A 15,728-nucleotide genomic window follows, 5' to 3' on the forward strand; every position below is an offset into this window, starting at 1 on the left:
AGAAATATTGTGTTCATATATATAAAAGCGGATAAAGCAGATACATCCACTTTACTGTTATGTATACGTTTAATACATTTAAATAAACGTATAAAAGACGATAAATCAGCAAAAATGTGAAATGTTTTGAATATTGAAAATATAGAATGGACCCCTCCATCGCCCATTCCCGTGAGAACGCAACCAAAATATTTTATTTATATTTATGTCTCTCTGATTTTAATTCACGAACAAGATTGAGGCATCTTTTTCTGCAAAGTTTCTGCAAGATAATGATAAATCATTTAGGAAAAGACAGCAGTTTATTACTTTCTATAATGTTAAAAAGATGCTCTCTCATACATTTAACATTGTTCGAGTAACTTTCTTTACAAGGATTGCCTCCTAAGGCTATAGTTGTGGTGAAAGCTGCAGCATAAATTCCACAACTTATGCCATCAAGTTGTGTTTTAACTTTTTCAAAAATAATATCACTTTTATTTATTGTAAGATAACGTAGATGTATATAGTTTTTCTCTTTAGCTACCAACTTGTCGTATGTACAGCCAGATAGACTGTCATATACGTGAAGTTTGATGCCATCAAAGAAAATACATCTCCAGTGATCACTACAATTGCCTCCAATGATTTGTAAGCTTTTTTTACTCTGACTGGTTGCAATCATATGAGGGAACTCCAGATTGCACACTTTGTGTTTCATAATCTGAAGTTTCTCTAACGATACGCAAAAAACGATCTAATGATTCATCGTTTATTTTGCTATCGATAGCAAGATATTATTCATTATAACAAAGAGAGGAGCAATCGCATTTAAAATTTTTTCATGTCTTGCTAAATCTTCTTTAGTTATATCACGTTTGTGATTTGAATAATTGACTATGATACAATCATCATCTTACTCTGTATCCAAAGCAGTAGCACCAGTTGCCATATGCCTATTATAGCGACTATCCAATATTTCTGGAAACATGCATTCGTGATAAAAGCGTGTTAAAAAAGGCAGTATTTGATTTTTCCAGAACGTATTGTCTGTACTAATCTGCACTATTTTAATACTTTTCGGCGTCCAAACAGCAAAAATGCAATATTCTCGCTGTGTTATATTTAATTGACCTTGAACTTGATAAAAATATCGGTGATTCCGATTCATTTTATTAGGATCTTTTTTATCAAAAATGACTTTTAAAGAAGGCAATGTCTCTATGGCTTTTTCTGCTGTTAAATGTTCAGCCGACAAAGGACATTTAATTTCCACAAGACCATTTGCTTCAATAAGTCCGTCAGGAGACGCACGAGAGAGACGCACAAGGATGGATTATTAGTATCGATAAATAATCCGCAACGTTTTATCTCTTTATTTAATTTCATCGCCAGTTCTTTCCTTGCTATTTCCTCTTTATCGCGACCATATTTCATAGCCGCATTATCAATAGATGGAGGATATAAAATATTTTTGACAGTCACAGCACAAGACGTTGTCGGTCTCGTGCGACAATACGGTTCCAAAATTAGATGCCGTTAACATTTCACGTCTTAATGACAATTCGGACTTATTTTGGTTTCTGGTTTCAAGTTCAATTTTTTGCCAATTTTTTCCATTTTCGGACAACTTTTCTAAATTATTTTGTCGAAGTTGTTCGAACATATCGGATGGAAGATCCGGCTTGTGCGATTGCGGATCGTAATAACGATCTGTTCCTGACTCTTGTTTTAATTTTGTCTGTCTTCCCTGTGTTTGTCGAGATTCTCTGGTTTTTGCAACTTTTATTTGTCATCGTTTTTCCAGATTCTCGATAATAGGCGGAACAGTTTTACACATGCTTTGATGCAATTGTGTAAGGACTTGTTGCGTATTGTATTGAACTACTGCTCCCGCAACTCTTCATTGTAAGAGCCTCGTTTAGCAAACATAATACGTTTTCCACCTATTTCTTTGCAGATTATCGAATTGAACGATTCTGCAGGATTATTAGTTAAATTTAGCAACAAACTGTCGGAATAACCACTGAGATATTTGATGGCACCTTCTATTTTTTGATACAGACCGTATTTTTCTAGAAATGGCACATAATTTATTGTTTCATTACCATTCTCTTTGCATACATGACCGCGTGCTTCGCATCGCTTATGTTCATCAAAAACATGGCTAGGAATGTTCAATATCTTTTTGTAATTTCATAGCCTTATGATGTTGAGGTGTTTGTTCCTCTTTTCTCCGTAGCTTGGCGGCCTTTTCTATTTCTTTACGCATATTTAAAATATTGTGCTTTACAATATTTCGCAATTTTACAAAACCATGCCGTCTCTGCATGGTTTTTGGCTGAGTCGTCTCTGCCACAGCTTTCAGCTTTTTACATAAATTGCGAAGCAAGTGATTAGTACATTCTATTTTTTTTTACTATCACATTATGTTCACTGTATGGTCTGTTATCAACAATGGCCTGATATACACTACTGTCACCATCGGCAACAACAATTTTGTAAATCAGTCCATGCATTTCGAGGCTACATTTGAAACCTTCCACGATCGCATCGCTTTCCATACTTGTGGAGCTTGCGTTGCGATCAAAATTTTTGTAGCATTTGTGAGCTCTTGGCTCAATATCTTTACGCTCTGCTACATCACATAATGTGCAGTACTTATTGCGGATACCGACGAAGAGAATCTTTCCCGTGCGGTAACCAATTATGGCTCCAATACCGGAAAGAGAGTCGTAGGCGTACGATCTCTTCATCCAACTACTATCCGTCACGACTGTTATATACGGAATACCGTTTATAACTTCGTTTTTTTCCAGAGTGAGCTGCTTCTCAACTTCGGCAGCCAATTTTCAATGGCTGTCTTTTGAAAATCGTCAACCACATTCTCTCTGTATTTGACGTAAGTTGTTTCGGACATGCAAGGAACATTTATGGCTGCACACAGCTCTTCAAGCTGGGCATAACCATTTCCCATTGTAACAGTGCCTGCTACAACAGCTGTATTAATGTCCAATGTTTCCGATTTTCTGGGTTCTGACCAAATGTTGGCTTTATAATTGCACACTTGGCACTTGAAAAACAATTGCGTCATGAACCCAATGCGACGAGAATTTATGAGTTTCCAATCTTTAAATTGGCACTCTATACCTCGCGCATGATTATTGAATGTTCTGTGGATTTCATTCCACATGAAAGAAATATCAACAATGCGACGGCCTTCAGGCATGCTTTCCTGGATATGATTTATATCCAGAGGGCCATTATCAATAACAAAATAGTTATCTTCGCAATGATCGACATTTTCATTACACATACCTGTATGTGAGGTTGACTCCAGGCACTGTATTGTCTGGGTACTAACGTTCGAATCCGTCACATCAGAAAGTGATTCTGTCGATTTACGAAAATCGATGGATCCGTTGATAGTACCCGTACTAAAATGTTAGTGCTCTTGGAGTCATCTTCGGTTTTCATTAGCTTCAATAATTGTCGCCTGCAAAAAATAAATTAATATTAAAGTTGATACGAAAAAATTTATTTTATTAATTAAAAAGTTGATACGAAAAAATTTATTTTATCACTATTCTTCGAAAAATAAATGCACAGTCTTTTGTTTACAAATATTTATCTAATTGGTATTAAAAATTAATAATTATATATTTTTATAACAAATGCGTTTTCAACATTTTGAAAAAACTGTAATCCTCATGCAAACCGCATTTGATATAAAATATTTTTTCATCCAACACACGAATAGATCGCCTCTGGGATAAATAATTTTTAAATACTCAGCACACGGAAATTGCCTCAGGGATAAATAGTTTCAAAGTGTTCATGCAAACCACATCTGATATGAAATATTTTTTCATCCAGCACACGAATAGATCGCCTCTGGGATAAATAATTTTTAAATACCCAACACACGGAAATCGCCTCTGGGATAAATAGTTTAGAGTGTTCATGCAAACCACATTTGATATGAAATATTTTTTCATCCAGCACACGAATAGATCGCCTCTGGCACTAACTACTATAATATATATAAATATATATATATATTAAATAAATTTTTATTTTAATATTAGATAAACAAAAGACTGTACTTTTATTTTTCAAATATAGTAACTGTTTCGCGATTATTTATGCGCGCGCGAGAGTGTGCACATAAATAATAATAAGAAATAGTGTAATAACACAAAAGGTATTTTTGCGAAAAATTTCAATTATTCAAAAAAAAAGAGGCAAAATAAATCAAATTCAGATAATTTTTTTTTCAAGAATTGGGTATTCAAGACAAAAAATGTACTGCTACAATTATGATTCAAAGAATTGCCAATAATTACATACAGATTTTAGTTCTCTAACTATATTTTTATTAGTTCTTCCTCTAATGTCCCGGAAAAAAAGTTGACCATATATAAATTTTGTCAATATCTGATCATGTCTTACCAAGTATAGTCATATATGATATTATATGATAATTAAATAAAATCATATGATATCATATATGATTTTATTTAATTATCATATATAACTATATTTGGCAAGATATGATCAGATATTGACAAAATTCATATATGGCCAACTTTTTTTTCCGGGACATTAGAGGAAGAACTAATAAAAATGCTCCGATATTGACAAAATCCATATATGGCCAATTTTATATGGACCTTTTTTTCCCGGGGTGCTATTGAAGAATTTCAAACTATTTAAAAATTTATGTGGACATTTTCCGAAAGTGCATAATTAAAAAAAGGAAAATTTTAATTGACATTTGATATAAAAATTATTAATAATTTTTTGAAATTATTAATTTATAATATTTTTTTTAAAAGTAAAACAATTTTTCGCCAAAATATCTTTTCCGAACATTTTATATAAAAATAATGTATAATAGTAGATATATATGTACAGGGTGGACCATTTAAGTTGATAATGCGAAATATCTCAAAAACGAAGCGTTGGAGAAAGAAATGTAAATAAAAGTTAATTGACTTTAGGAGGGAAAGCAAATTGCATGATTTATGTTTTATTTGGAGAATGTTTTCAAGATCATTTGAAGGTCAATCTAATTTTTTTAAATGGAAACCTACATTTTTTATTTTGTATTCTTATTCTTCGTAAAAAAATTAACAATTTTTGTAGGAACCATTTTTCAATTTAGCACATACTGTAACTTTCGCAGATATTTGAAAAGTGAAAATTGATAAAAGAGTTATACCATACTTTAGTTATACCTCTGTACAGAACTATTTTATGTAAGCATCTAATGTACATTTGTATTATCTGCCAAAACAAAAAAACATTAACATAATTCAATTAGATTACAGTAATAAATGTTCAAAGTGATGCCCTTCTACCTCAATGCACTTTCCAATTCTTTGTAGAAAAGATTGATGTGTACGTAAAAGTATGTCTCTTTCAATATCAACCTTTTCTACAAAGAATTGGAAAATACATTGAGGTAGAAGGGCATCACCTTGAATATTTATTACTGTAATCTAATTGAATTATGTTAATGTTTTTTTGTTTTGGCAGATAATACAAATGTACATTAGATGCTTACATAAAATAGTTCTGTACAGTGGTATAACTAAAGTATGGTATAACTCTTTTATCAATTTTCACTTTTCAAATATCTGCGAAACTTACAGTATGTGCTAAATTATCTTACTCTAATACTTTTATGCACAGAATAACGAGACGAATCAATTGGCATAATTAAAACACATAATTATGTTAAAGTAAAAATCTGAATTTGCAACTAACATTTTTACTTTAACATAATTATGTTTTCTTTACACCAATTGATTCGTCTCATTATTCTGTGCATAAAAGTATTAGAGTAAGATAATCAAAAAATGAATATTTTACGAGATATCTTGTATTTTATGTCAAAATACTGCAACTTTGAATCCTTATAACTCAAAAAATACTTAACGAAAAATACTTTGTCATAAGTGTTTTGGAAAGCTCTCGAGATGAGCTACAAGAATATGTAAAAATATATAGGGTGTTCCATTTAAAAAACTTAAAGTGACCTTTACGTGACCTTCAAATGATTTTTCAAGGTCAAACCAATGGTACCATCTTATGGTCCCCTCGAAACCATGCAACTTTTGTCTGAAACATTTTTCTCTCCCGGGCTTGGTTTTCGAGATATTCGACTGGATGGATTAAAATGGTCCACCCTGTATATATATATATATATATATATATATATATATATATATATACAGTCTTTTATTTCTTTTCAAAGTTTCTCTGTCTAATTTTTTAACACTATATATATATATATATATATATATATATATAGTGTTAAAAAATTAGACAGAGAAACTTTGAAAAGAAATAAAAGACTATGAAATTTTCTTTTAGTCTAGTATTATTATTGAAGTCACGAAACATTAATTTTATACTATATATTACAACGAAACGTCGTACAGAGAAAACTAGTATATCAAAAAATGTTTATTTTGAAGTCCTGTTTTTTCTTTCAAAGTTCATCTAATCTTTCAATAGCTTGTATGTATATATGTATATAGAATTACTATTATGCTACACAACACACATAAACACAGATAGTATGTCTATTTATTATAGACATACAACATGTACGAATAAATGAATTGATAGAGAAAGATAATTTTGAGAAACATAGATAAAAAAAGAGCGAAAAAGAGAGTGAATAAGTGAGTGAGTGATACAGTTTATTCACATTATAAACATCAAAACAATATATTGATTCGTTTGTAGCGTTACTGAATATTCCGCAGAAAAAGTGTATCAATAGAAAATTATACAACTTTCCCCCCCTCTCTCCCCCCTCTCTCTCTCTCCCCCCTCTCTCTCTCCCCCCTCTCTCTCTCTCCCCCTCTCTCTCCCCCCTCTCTCTCTTCCTCTCCCTCCCCCCCCTCTCTCTCTCTCTCTCTCTCTCTCTCTCTCTTTCTCTCTCGATGACTCTCCGGTATTGAGGATCTCTTTTCTCGTCTACTAAAAAAATATCTTTTAAATGGAAAGTAAAACTTTTATTTCGCATTTTAACGATTTGAAAATAATTATAATGAATCAATTGGATTTTTACGATTCAAATGGTATCAAATATTATTAATTAAACATATCATAGATATTATATAAATCATTTTAATAATTTATTTATAAATTATCCAATTTATGTCACGTTTGTTGTCACTTTAATCTCTTAATAATACATTATAATTATTTTTGAACATATAAATATATAAATAAAAATTTAACATTTTTATGGGGACAATCGTGCCAGATAACATAATGAGATTCCATTTCCAGATTTGCACGTTTATTAGAAAAAAATGTTTACAAGGTTGTGTGACGCTAATATAAGAGTTATATATTCGATGAAACTGAAACATAAATAGTATAATAAAGATCACTAACAAGGGGAGTATACGACATTGTGGTCACCGATTCAAACGAGGATTTTTTTATGTGTAGTACTTTTAATTAAAAACAAGTTCTGTTAAAACGAGAGAACGCGCTTCTCAAGTATTCGTCTAAAAAAAATGTTGAAGATTTGCCAGCATTTCTTAAGACGTTGCGATGAAGCATTATCGAAGCGCCCCAGTGGCTCGATTGGTAGCGTTCTTCCTTTGTAACCGCAAGATCCCTGGATCGAATCTCGCCGTGTGTAACTATTTTTTTTTTTTATTTTTGTATAATTTATTTTTTTTTGTTCCTAGGAATATTTTATAACATTAATAAATAAATATTACAGTTTTTTTAATAATTGACATTTTATTTTTAACATTTTGTTCCATATATTAAAAGAAAATTCGAATGCTTTCTGTCAAAAATATAATATAAGGAAATGTTTAATACACGAGAAATATATTACTACTAATAAAATAAATAAGTAAATTTACAATAATTTTTTTTTTCGTTAGCATATTAGGATTAATTGTAAATAATATATAAAGGTCGAAATATATAAAGAACGAAAATAAATCAAACAAATTTGTATAGCATACATTTTTTATTCTTACAACAAACGTTACATATTACAAAATTTTTATATTAATTAATGGAATCAGTAGTGCCTTTGCAAGATACCGGATTTTCGTTCTTTATATATTTCGACCTTTATAATGCTAATATGCTAACGAAAAAAAAAATTATTGTAAATTTACTTATTTATTTTATTAGTAGTAATATATTTCTCGTATATTAAATATTTTCTTATATTATATTTTTGACAGAAAGCATTCAAATTTTTTTTTAATATATGGAACAAAATGTTAAAAATAAAATGTCAATTATTAAAAAAATTGTAATATTTACTTATTAATGTTATAAAATATTCCTAGGAACAAAAAAAATAAATTACACAAAAATAAAAGAAAAAAAAATAGTTACACATGGCAAGATTCGATCCAGGGATCTCACGGTTACAAAGGAAGAACGCTACCAACCGAGCCACTGGGGCACTTCAATAATGCTTCATCGCAACGTCTTCAGAAATGTTGGCAAATCTTCAAAATTTTTTTTTAGACGAATGCTTGAGAAGCGCGTTCTCTCGCTTTAACAGAACTTGTTTCTAATTAAGTACTACACATAAAAAAATCCTCGTTTGAATCGGTGACCACAACGTCATATACTCCTCTTGTAAAATCTGTAGGGACATTGCTGTGGTACAGGCTTCTCACCGTACGGACTCGGGTTCAAATCCGAGTAAGACGGTGACTTTTTCGTAAAAGGTGTCCGCATCGCCCGCACTAGCCGAATACGTTCTCGCACTGCCTGCGTTTAGCATTCCCAAATGGATCGTATCTTTTGCATTTTTTTTTAATTAGGACAACTTTCAAAAATCATTTAATTTGTGAAATTAAATACGGTACTAATTTTTTTATAATAATACGCTAATAATGGTGAAATATATATGTACATCTTTATCTTTATATAAAAAGTTTACAACTTTTTATTTATATCGACATATATAAAAGGAAAATGAGCAAAATAAATACCGAATTTATTAATTTTGTTATACTAATAACATGTCTACACATGTACCTCCATTTTCATACAAATTTACAATTGTGTGTATTACAATTGTGTGTGTGTGTAAAGTTGATAATTTTATATGAAGATATATAGATATACACACGTTATTAGCATACTAATTAACAAGATTAGTTCGGTATTCAAGTTATTATATTTATCTTTGACACATTGATATAAATCAAAAGTTGTGCATTTTATATGAGGCGAGGGATAGTGACAGATTACTAATTTAAATGTTACAATCCATATGGTAATCTATACAACTTCATTAAATTCTTTCAACAAATCTATTATTTATTAATTATTACAAATATTTTATAGTACTTTATAATATAATATTTTATAATAGGATTCTAACATTTACATTTATTTGAAGTTGTACAGATTACCATATGATTGTAACATTTAAATTAGTAATCTGTCACTAACCCTCGCTCACCGAGTTATATATAAAACTACGATTTTTCATGTTGTATAATTTATAAATCAAAATTTTAAATTGTTTAAATTCCATTAGGGTGCGCGATTAATTTTACATGTATGTTTTTACGATTGTAAATCTGTTTGCCAATCGGTTCATAAAACCAAACATATTAATTAAATCTTTATGTAAGATTATAAATTTACAAGTTGAACATTGAACTAATGTAATAATACACGAATTCGATGTGCACACATATAGCTTTATCCTCATATAAAATGCACAACTTTTTGCTTATTTCAATGTGTCAAAGATAAATATAATAACTTGAATACCGAACTAGTCTTGTTAATTAGTATGCTAATAACGTGTGTATATCTATATATCTTCATATAAAATTATCAACTTTACACACACACACACACACACACGCGCACGCGCGCACGCACGCACGCGCGCACGCACGCACGCACGCACGCACGCACGCACGCACGCACGCACGCACACACACACACAATTGTAGTACATACAATTGTAAATTTGTATTAAAATGGAGGTACATGTGTAGACATGTTATTAGTATAGCAAAACTAATAAATTCGGTATTTATTTTGCTCATTTTACTCTTATATATGTCGATATAAATAAAAAGTTGTAAACTTTTTATATAAAGATAAAGATGTACATATATATTTCACCATTACTAGCGTATTATTATTAAAATATTAGTGCGGTATTTAATTTCATAAATTAAATGATTTTTGAAAATTCTCCTAATTAAAAAAAAATGCAAAAAATATGATCCATTTGGGAATGCTAAACGCAGGCAGTGCGAGAACGTATCCGGCTAATGCGGGCGATGCGGACACCTTTTACGAAAAAAATCACCGTCTTACTCGGATTTGAACCCGAGTCCGGTGAGAAGCCTGCATCATAGCAATGCCCCTACAGATCTTAGTGATCTTTATTATACTATTTATGTTTCAGTTTGATCGAATATATAACTCTTGTATTAGCGTCGCACAACTTTGTAAATATTTTTTTTTCTAATAAACTTGCAAATCTGGAAATGGAATGTCATGATGTTATCTGCCACGATTGTCCCCATAAAAATGTACAATTTTTATTTATATATTTTATATGTTCAAAAATAATTATAATGTATTAATAAGAAATAAAATGACAGCCAACGTGACATAAATTAAATAATTTTTGATAAATAAATTATTAAAATGATTTATATAATATCTATGATATGTTTAATTAATCATATTTGATACCATTTTAATCTTAAAAATCCAATTGAATCATTATAATTATTTTTAAATCGCTAAAATGCGAAATAAAAGTTTTACTTTTCTTTCATAAGATTTTAATTTTTTGTAGATAATCTCTGCGATACCGAAGAATCGCCGAAAGATAAAGCGAGAACGCATAAAGAGCAAGTGAGATGACTAATATCGAAGAGTGCTGATGTCTTGCTCGCGAGATTTCTTTTATCCATTATTTTCCCTTTGTATATATATATATATATATATATATATATATATATATATATATATATATAACATCTTATTACAGAAAAACTTTTTCATGTTGCACTTTACCGAAATTGTAAAAATTTATTTATAAATTTAATTAAAAATTATCCAATTTATGTTACATTTGGTGTCATTCTCAAAATCTTTTTCATTAAAATTATTTTCAGATCGATACAGTGCAAAATAAAAAAGTTTGATTTTCTGTAGTAAGATGACATGTATACGAAAATCAGTAAACAAAAAAAGTCTCTCGAGCAAGACTTCGGAACTCTTTGATGTTAGTCATCTCGTTTGCTCCTCATTCGATCTCGCTTTCAAACAGTGAATGCAACGGTGTATGTGCTCGTAATTGGACGGCGTAAATTATCAGTGATTTTTCGGCTGTGTAAGTGAAGTGCTAATTCGGGACGTTGCTCGCTGCTTTAGCGTGTGGAAGAGATACGCATACAAGAAAGAGCCGTATACGTGTACGCACATATGTGAGCTCTGCGCATGCTCGGTGCCACATATTCACGGCTCGCGCTTGTGGTGCGTCATACAGAGAGTGAGCCGCGTTCCCGGTCTGATATCACTGTGTACGTTCAACTATTTCTTGTGTGTGCATTTCTTCCATTCGCGAGCAGCGTCTCGAAAGTGGCAACAAGATGCGGAGAATGAGTAAGTACTGTTTTATATTTTATATATTCTTTTTTCTTATTATTTTCAGTTGAATATAAAAATGTATGTTTCATATTACGATGCATAAATTATAATATATTAGCTGATAATTTCTATCCCTGACATCTCTCTCTCTCTCTCTATCTCTCTCTCTCTCTCTCTCTCTTTCTCTCTCTCTCTCTTTCTCTCTTTTCTTATGAATATAATAAATAATATATTATTTGTTAGCACGAAGCGAGGGGTCCATAAAAGAGACTACGCCGGTGATAACGGCGACTACGGCGACGACGCCGGCGGCGACAACGGCGACGATGGCGGTGGCGACAACGGCGAGGACGTCGGTGACGACGGCGAAGACGGCGACGATGACGGCGAGAACGGCGAGGACGGCGACGACGGCGGCGACGATGGCGACGACGCCGACGGTGGGGGCGCACAAAAATGTGGGCACATTGCCCCAACCAACGCATCAAAACATACGAAAAGTAATTTAAAAAAATATTTATACATTATTACATGGGTTGGATTACCAGGGTTGGGAAAATATCAATAAAATTTTTCAAAATAATGATTGATGTGAACAAATTTAATTAAAGCTTTTTGAATTGACGATTGAGAAAAATTAATTGTAAATCGTTCAATTAACGATTGATAAAAGCGAGATTAATCGAAGATTATTTGATTAATGATATGAACGAAATTAATAAGGTCGCTCGATTGACAATTGATATAGACAAAATTAATCGAAGGGTATTCGATTACGATTAATATAAACAAATTTAATTGAAAGTCTTTTGATTGATTATTGATATGAGTGAATTTAATTAAAAATTATTCTATGAACGATTGAACCAAACAAATTCAATCGAAGACTGTTAAATTGACAATTGATTTGAACTAATTTAATTGAAAATTATTTGATTGACGATTGAATATAATAAATTTAATACGAATATTTTTGATTAATAATTATTTTGGTAAACGCAATAATAATATTCTGTAATTTTTGCTTAAAATGAATACGAAATCAATAAACATATATTTTTATATGATTTTTAGATAGCCACAATTTGAGATAACCATAATGATTTATTTGATATGTAGAAATTACAGAATATTATTACGTTTATGTTTGCGTTTTTTCTGATATGCAAAAATTACAGAATATTATTATTGCGTTTACCAAAATTAATTATCAATCGAAAATATTCGCATTAAATTTATTATATTCAATCGTCAATCAAATAATTTTCAATAATTATATATTATTCCATGAACGATTTTAATTGAATTCGCTCATATCAATCGTCAATCAAAAGACTTTCAATTAAATTCGTTCATATTAATTGTTAATCGAATACCCTTCGATTAATTTTATTTATATCAATTGTCAATCGAGCGAACTTAAATTAATTTCCTTCATATTGATCGTTAATCAAATAATCTTCGATTAATCTTGCTTTTATCAATCGTCAATTGAACGATTTACAATTAATTTTTCTCAATCGTCAATTCAAAAAGCTTCAATTAAATTTATTCCCATTAAATGCTAATTAAACATGGTAATTAATAAGAAAAATTATTAATTAATTAAATCCCTGTTACATACAGACAAAAGCTGTGATTTCAAAGGAACCATTATATCTACTTTAGGTGTTTCAATTAAAATACTGCATATATATATATACACATACACATATGAGAATATTAAATATTTTTGTCTTTTCAGCGTATGAACGATGCGATGCGGCAGGCCGTCAATAAAGAAAGAAGGAGGCACAGAAAATATGTCGCCGGTATGCAAGCACGTACATGCCGGCGACGTATTTACAATCTGGGTACGTCCCCGCGCCGCCCGCACCAGTCGTGCACGTCCCCGCGCCGCCCGCACCAGTCGTGCACGTCCTCGCACCGTCCGCACCACCCGGATACGTGCCTGCGCCATCCGCACCAGCCGGATATGTGCCTGCGCCACCCGCACCAGCCGGATATGTGCCTGCGCCATCCGCACCAGCCGGATATGTTCCCGCGCAGCCCGCACCAGCCGGATACGTTCCAGCGCAGCTCGCACCGGCCGGATATGTCCCCGCGCAGCCTGCACCAGCTGGATACGTCCCGCGCAGGCCGCACCAGCCGGATACGTTCCCGCGCAGGCCGCACCGGGATACCATTTTTATTAATGAATATTTTTTATTTTCTCACACACACATGCACACACACACACACACAACACACACACACACACACACATTTATATAAACAACAATATAACATATATATATATATATATATATAAAATATACAATATTTTCAATAAAGAAATAAAAACTTTTTTAATTCATGAATTTATTTATTTATTCTTCCTTTCTTCTTCCTCTTTCTATTTATATTCTCTTTTTTTCTTTCTGCTGATTTATTATTATATTCTTTTATTTACGCTGTTGTCTCATGGCTTTTATTTTCTTTGTTTTTTTCGTTATATAAAAATAAAAATAAAAAGTAATTTTTGTATTTCCACTTTATAACGTACATAAAATGCATAATGAGTTACTTTCTTTTTCTATACTAAATTCATTTATATAATATAATATATTTTTCATTTTTGATATAAAAATAATTCCCATGACAATTATTTTTTTACAACTATTGATTATTTTATAAATAAGAAAATTTTCATTGAGTTAAAACACACACACACATAACACACAAACATATATATATATATGTTTGTGTGTGTATGTGTGTGTGTGTGTGTTTTATCTCAATGAAAATACATAATATAATTGTTTACTTTGATATAAAAATAATCCTTATAACAATTGATTTTATTTATTTATATGATGAAATATGTATATAAGTTGGTATATGAATACTTCACTTTTATGCTATTTTGTATATATGTTTCACAACATAAATGAATAAAATATATCAAACTGTCTACGCAAATAAAGTATTTCTATACTACTGTATTTATATATATACATATATATATATATATATATATATATATATATATATATATATACATATATATATACACAGTAGTATACAAATACTTTATTTGCGTAGACAGTTTGATATATTTTATTCATTTATGTTGTGAAACATATATACAAAATAGCATAAAAGTTAAGTATTCATATACCACTTTATATACATGTTTCATCATATAAATAAATAAAATCAATTGTCATAAGGATTATTTTTATATCAAAGTAAACAATTATATTATGTAGAGATATTTAGAATCGCAAAATAGAAAGAGAGAATAACTCTGCGTATTTCACAAAAGTTATAAAATGGAAATACATAAATTATTTGTAAGGAAAAAGAAAAGCCATACGAATAAAAAATAACGTGAAAAGAATATAATAATGAATTAGAGAGAGAAAAAGAGAGAGAGAGAGAGAGAGAGGGGAGGGGGAAGAGAGAGAGAGAGAGAGAGAGCGAGTAAAGCGGGAAGCACACACTTTTGCATAAGCGTATAACGCACATACATAAGGAATTTGATTGATTGAATTCCTTATGCAAGTGCTTGTAGACCAATCAGTTTTCTTATGCATATGTGTTATGCGTTATGCAAGAGTGTGTGCGGGAGTAAGCGAGATAAACAACATCAAAGCGTTCCGAAGACTCGTTCGCGAGGGTTAGCTATCTCGCTTGCTCTTTATACGTTCTCGTTCTCTGTTTGTTCGGCGACTGTCCTTGTTACACAAACAGATTGCAGCTCTATCTATCTCGAGATCGGTCAACTAAAAATTGCTCTGTATTACCTCGCGTCTCGATTTCATACATCATATATGTATGAAAGCAGTTTCTAAAAAGTTCGACTAAAAAACTTTTTTACTAGACTTTTAAAATCATTTTCAAAAATTTACTTATATTCTACCACGTTATTCCAAGCATGGGGCACATCTTTCGTGTGAATAAAGTAAAGAACTTTTATATTAAATAAATATTAATTCAATGAGTCGATAAAAGTAAAATTTTTTACATAAATTATAGCGTCTGTTCCATTCTCAATCTGCAATAAGTAACTATATGCTGTGCACAGATTAATATCAAAGTAATGATAGAAATTGTGCTAAAAT

The 15,728-nt window shown here is 31.0% G+C and overlaps 1 pseudogene; it reads right to left on the minus strand.

Moving 5' to 3' along the window:
• Positions 1-280: 280 nt before the first annotated feature.
• On the minus strand, positions 281-8,770 carry LOC140670828 (uncharacterized; annotated as a pseudogene).
• Between the last annotated feature and the right edge of the window lie 6,958 nt (positions 8,771-15,728).

This window comes from Anoplolepis gracilipes, chromosome 11 (assembly GCF_047496725.1).
Source record: "Anoplolepis gracilipes chromosome 11, ASM4749672v1, whole genome shotgun sequence".
In the NCBI taxonomy this organism is placed as follows: Eukaryota; Metazoa; Arthropoda; class Insecta; order Hymenoptera; family Formicidae; genus Anoplolepis; species Anoplolepis gracilipes.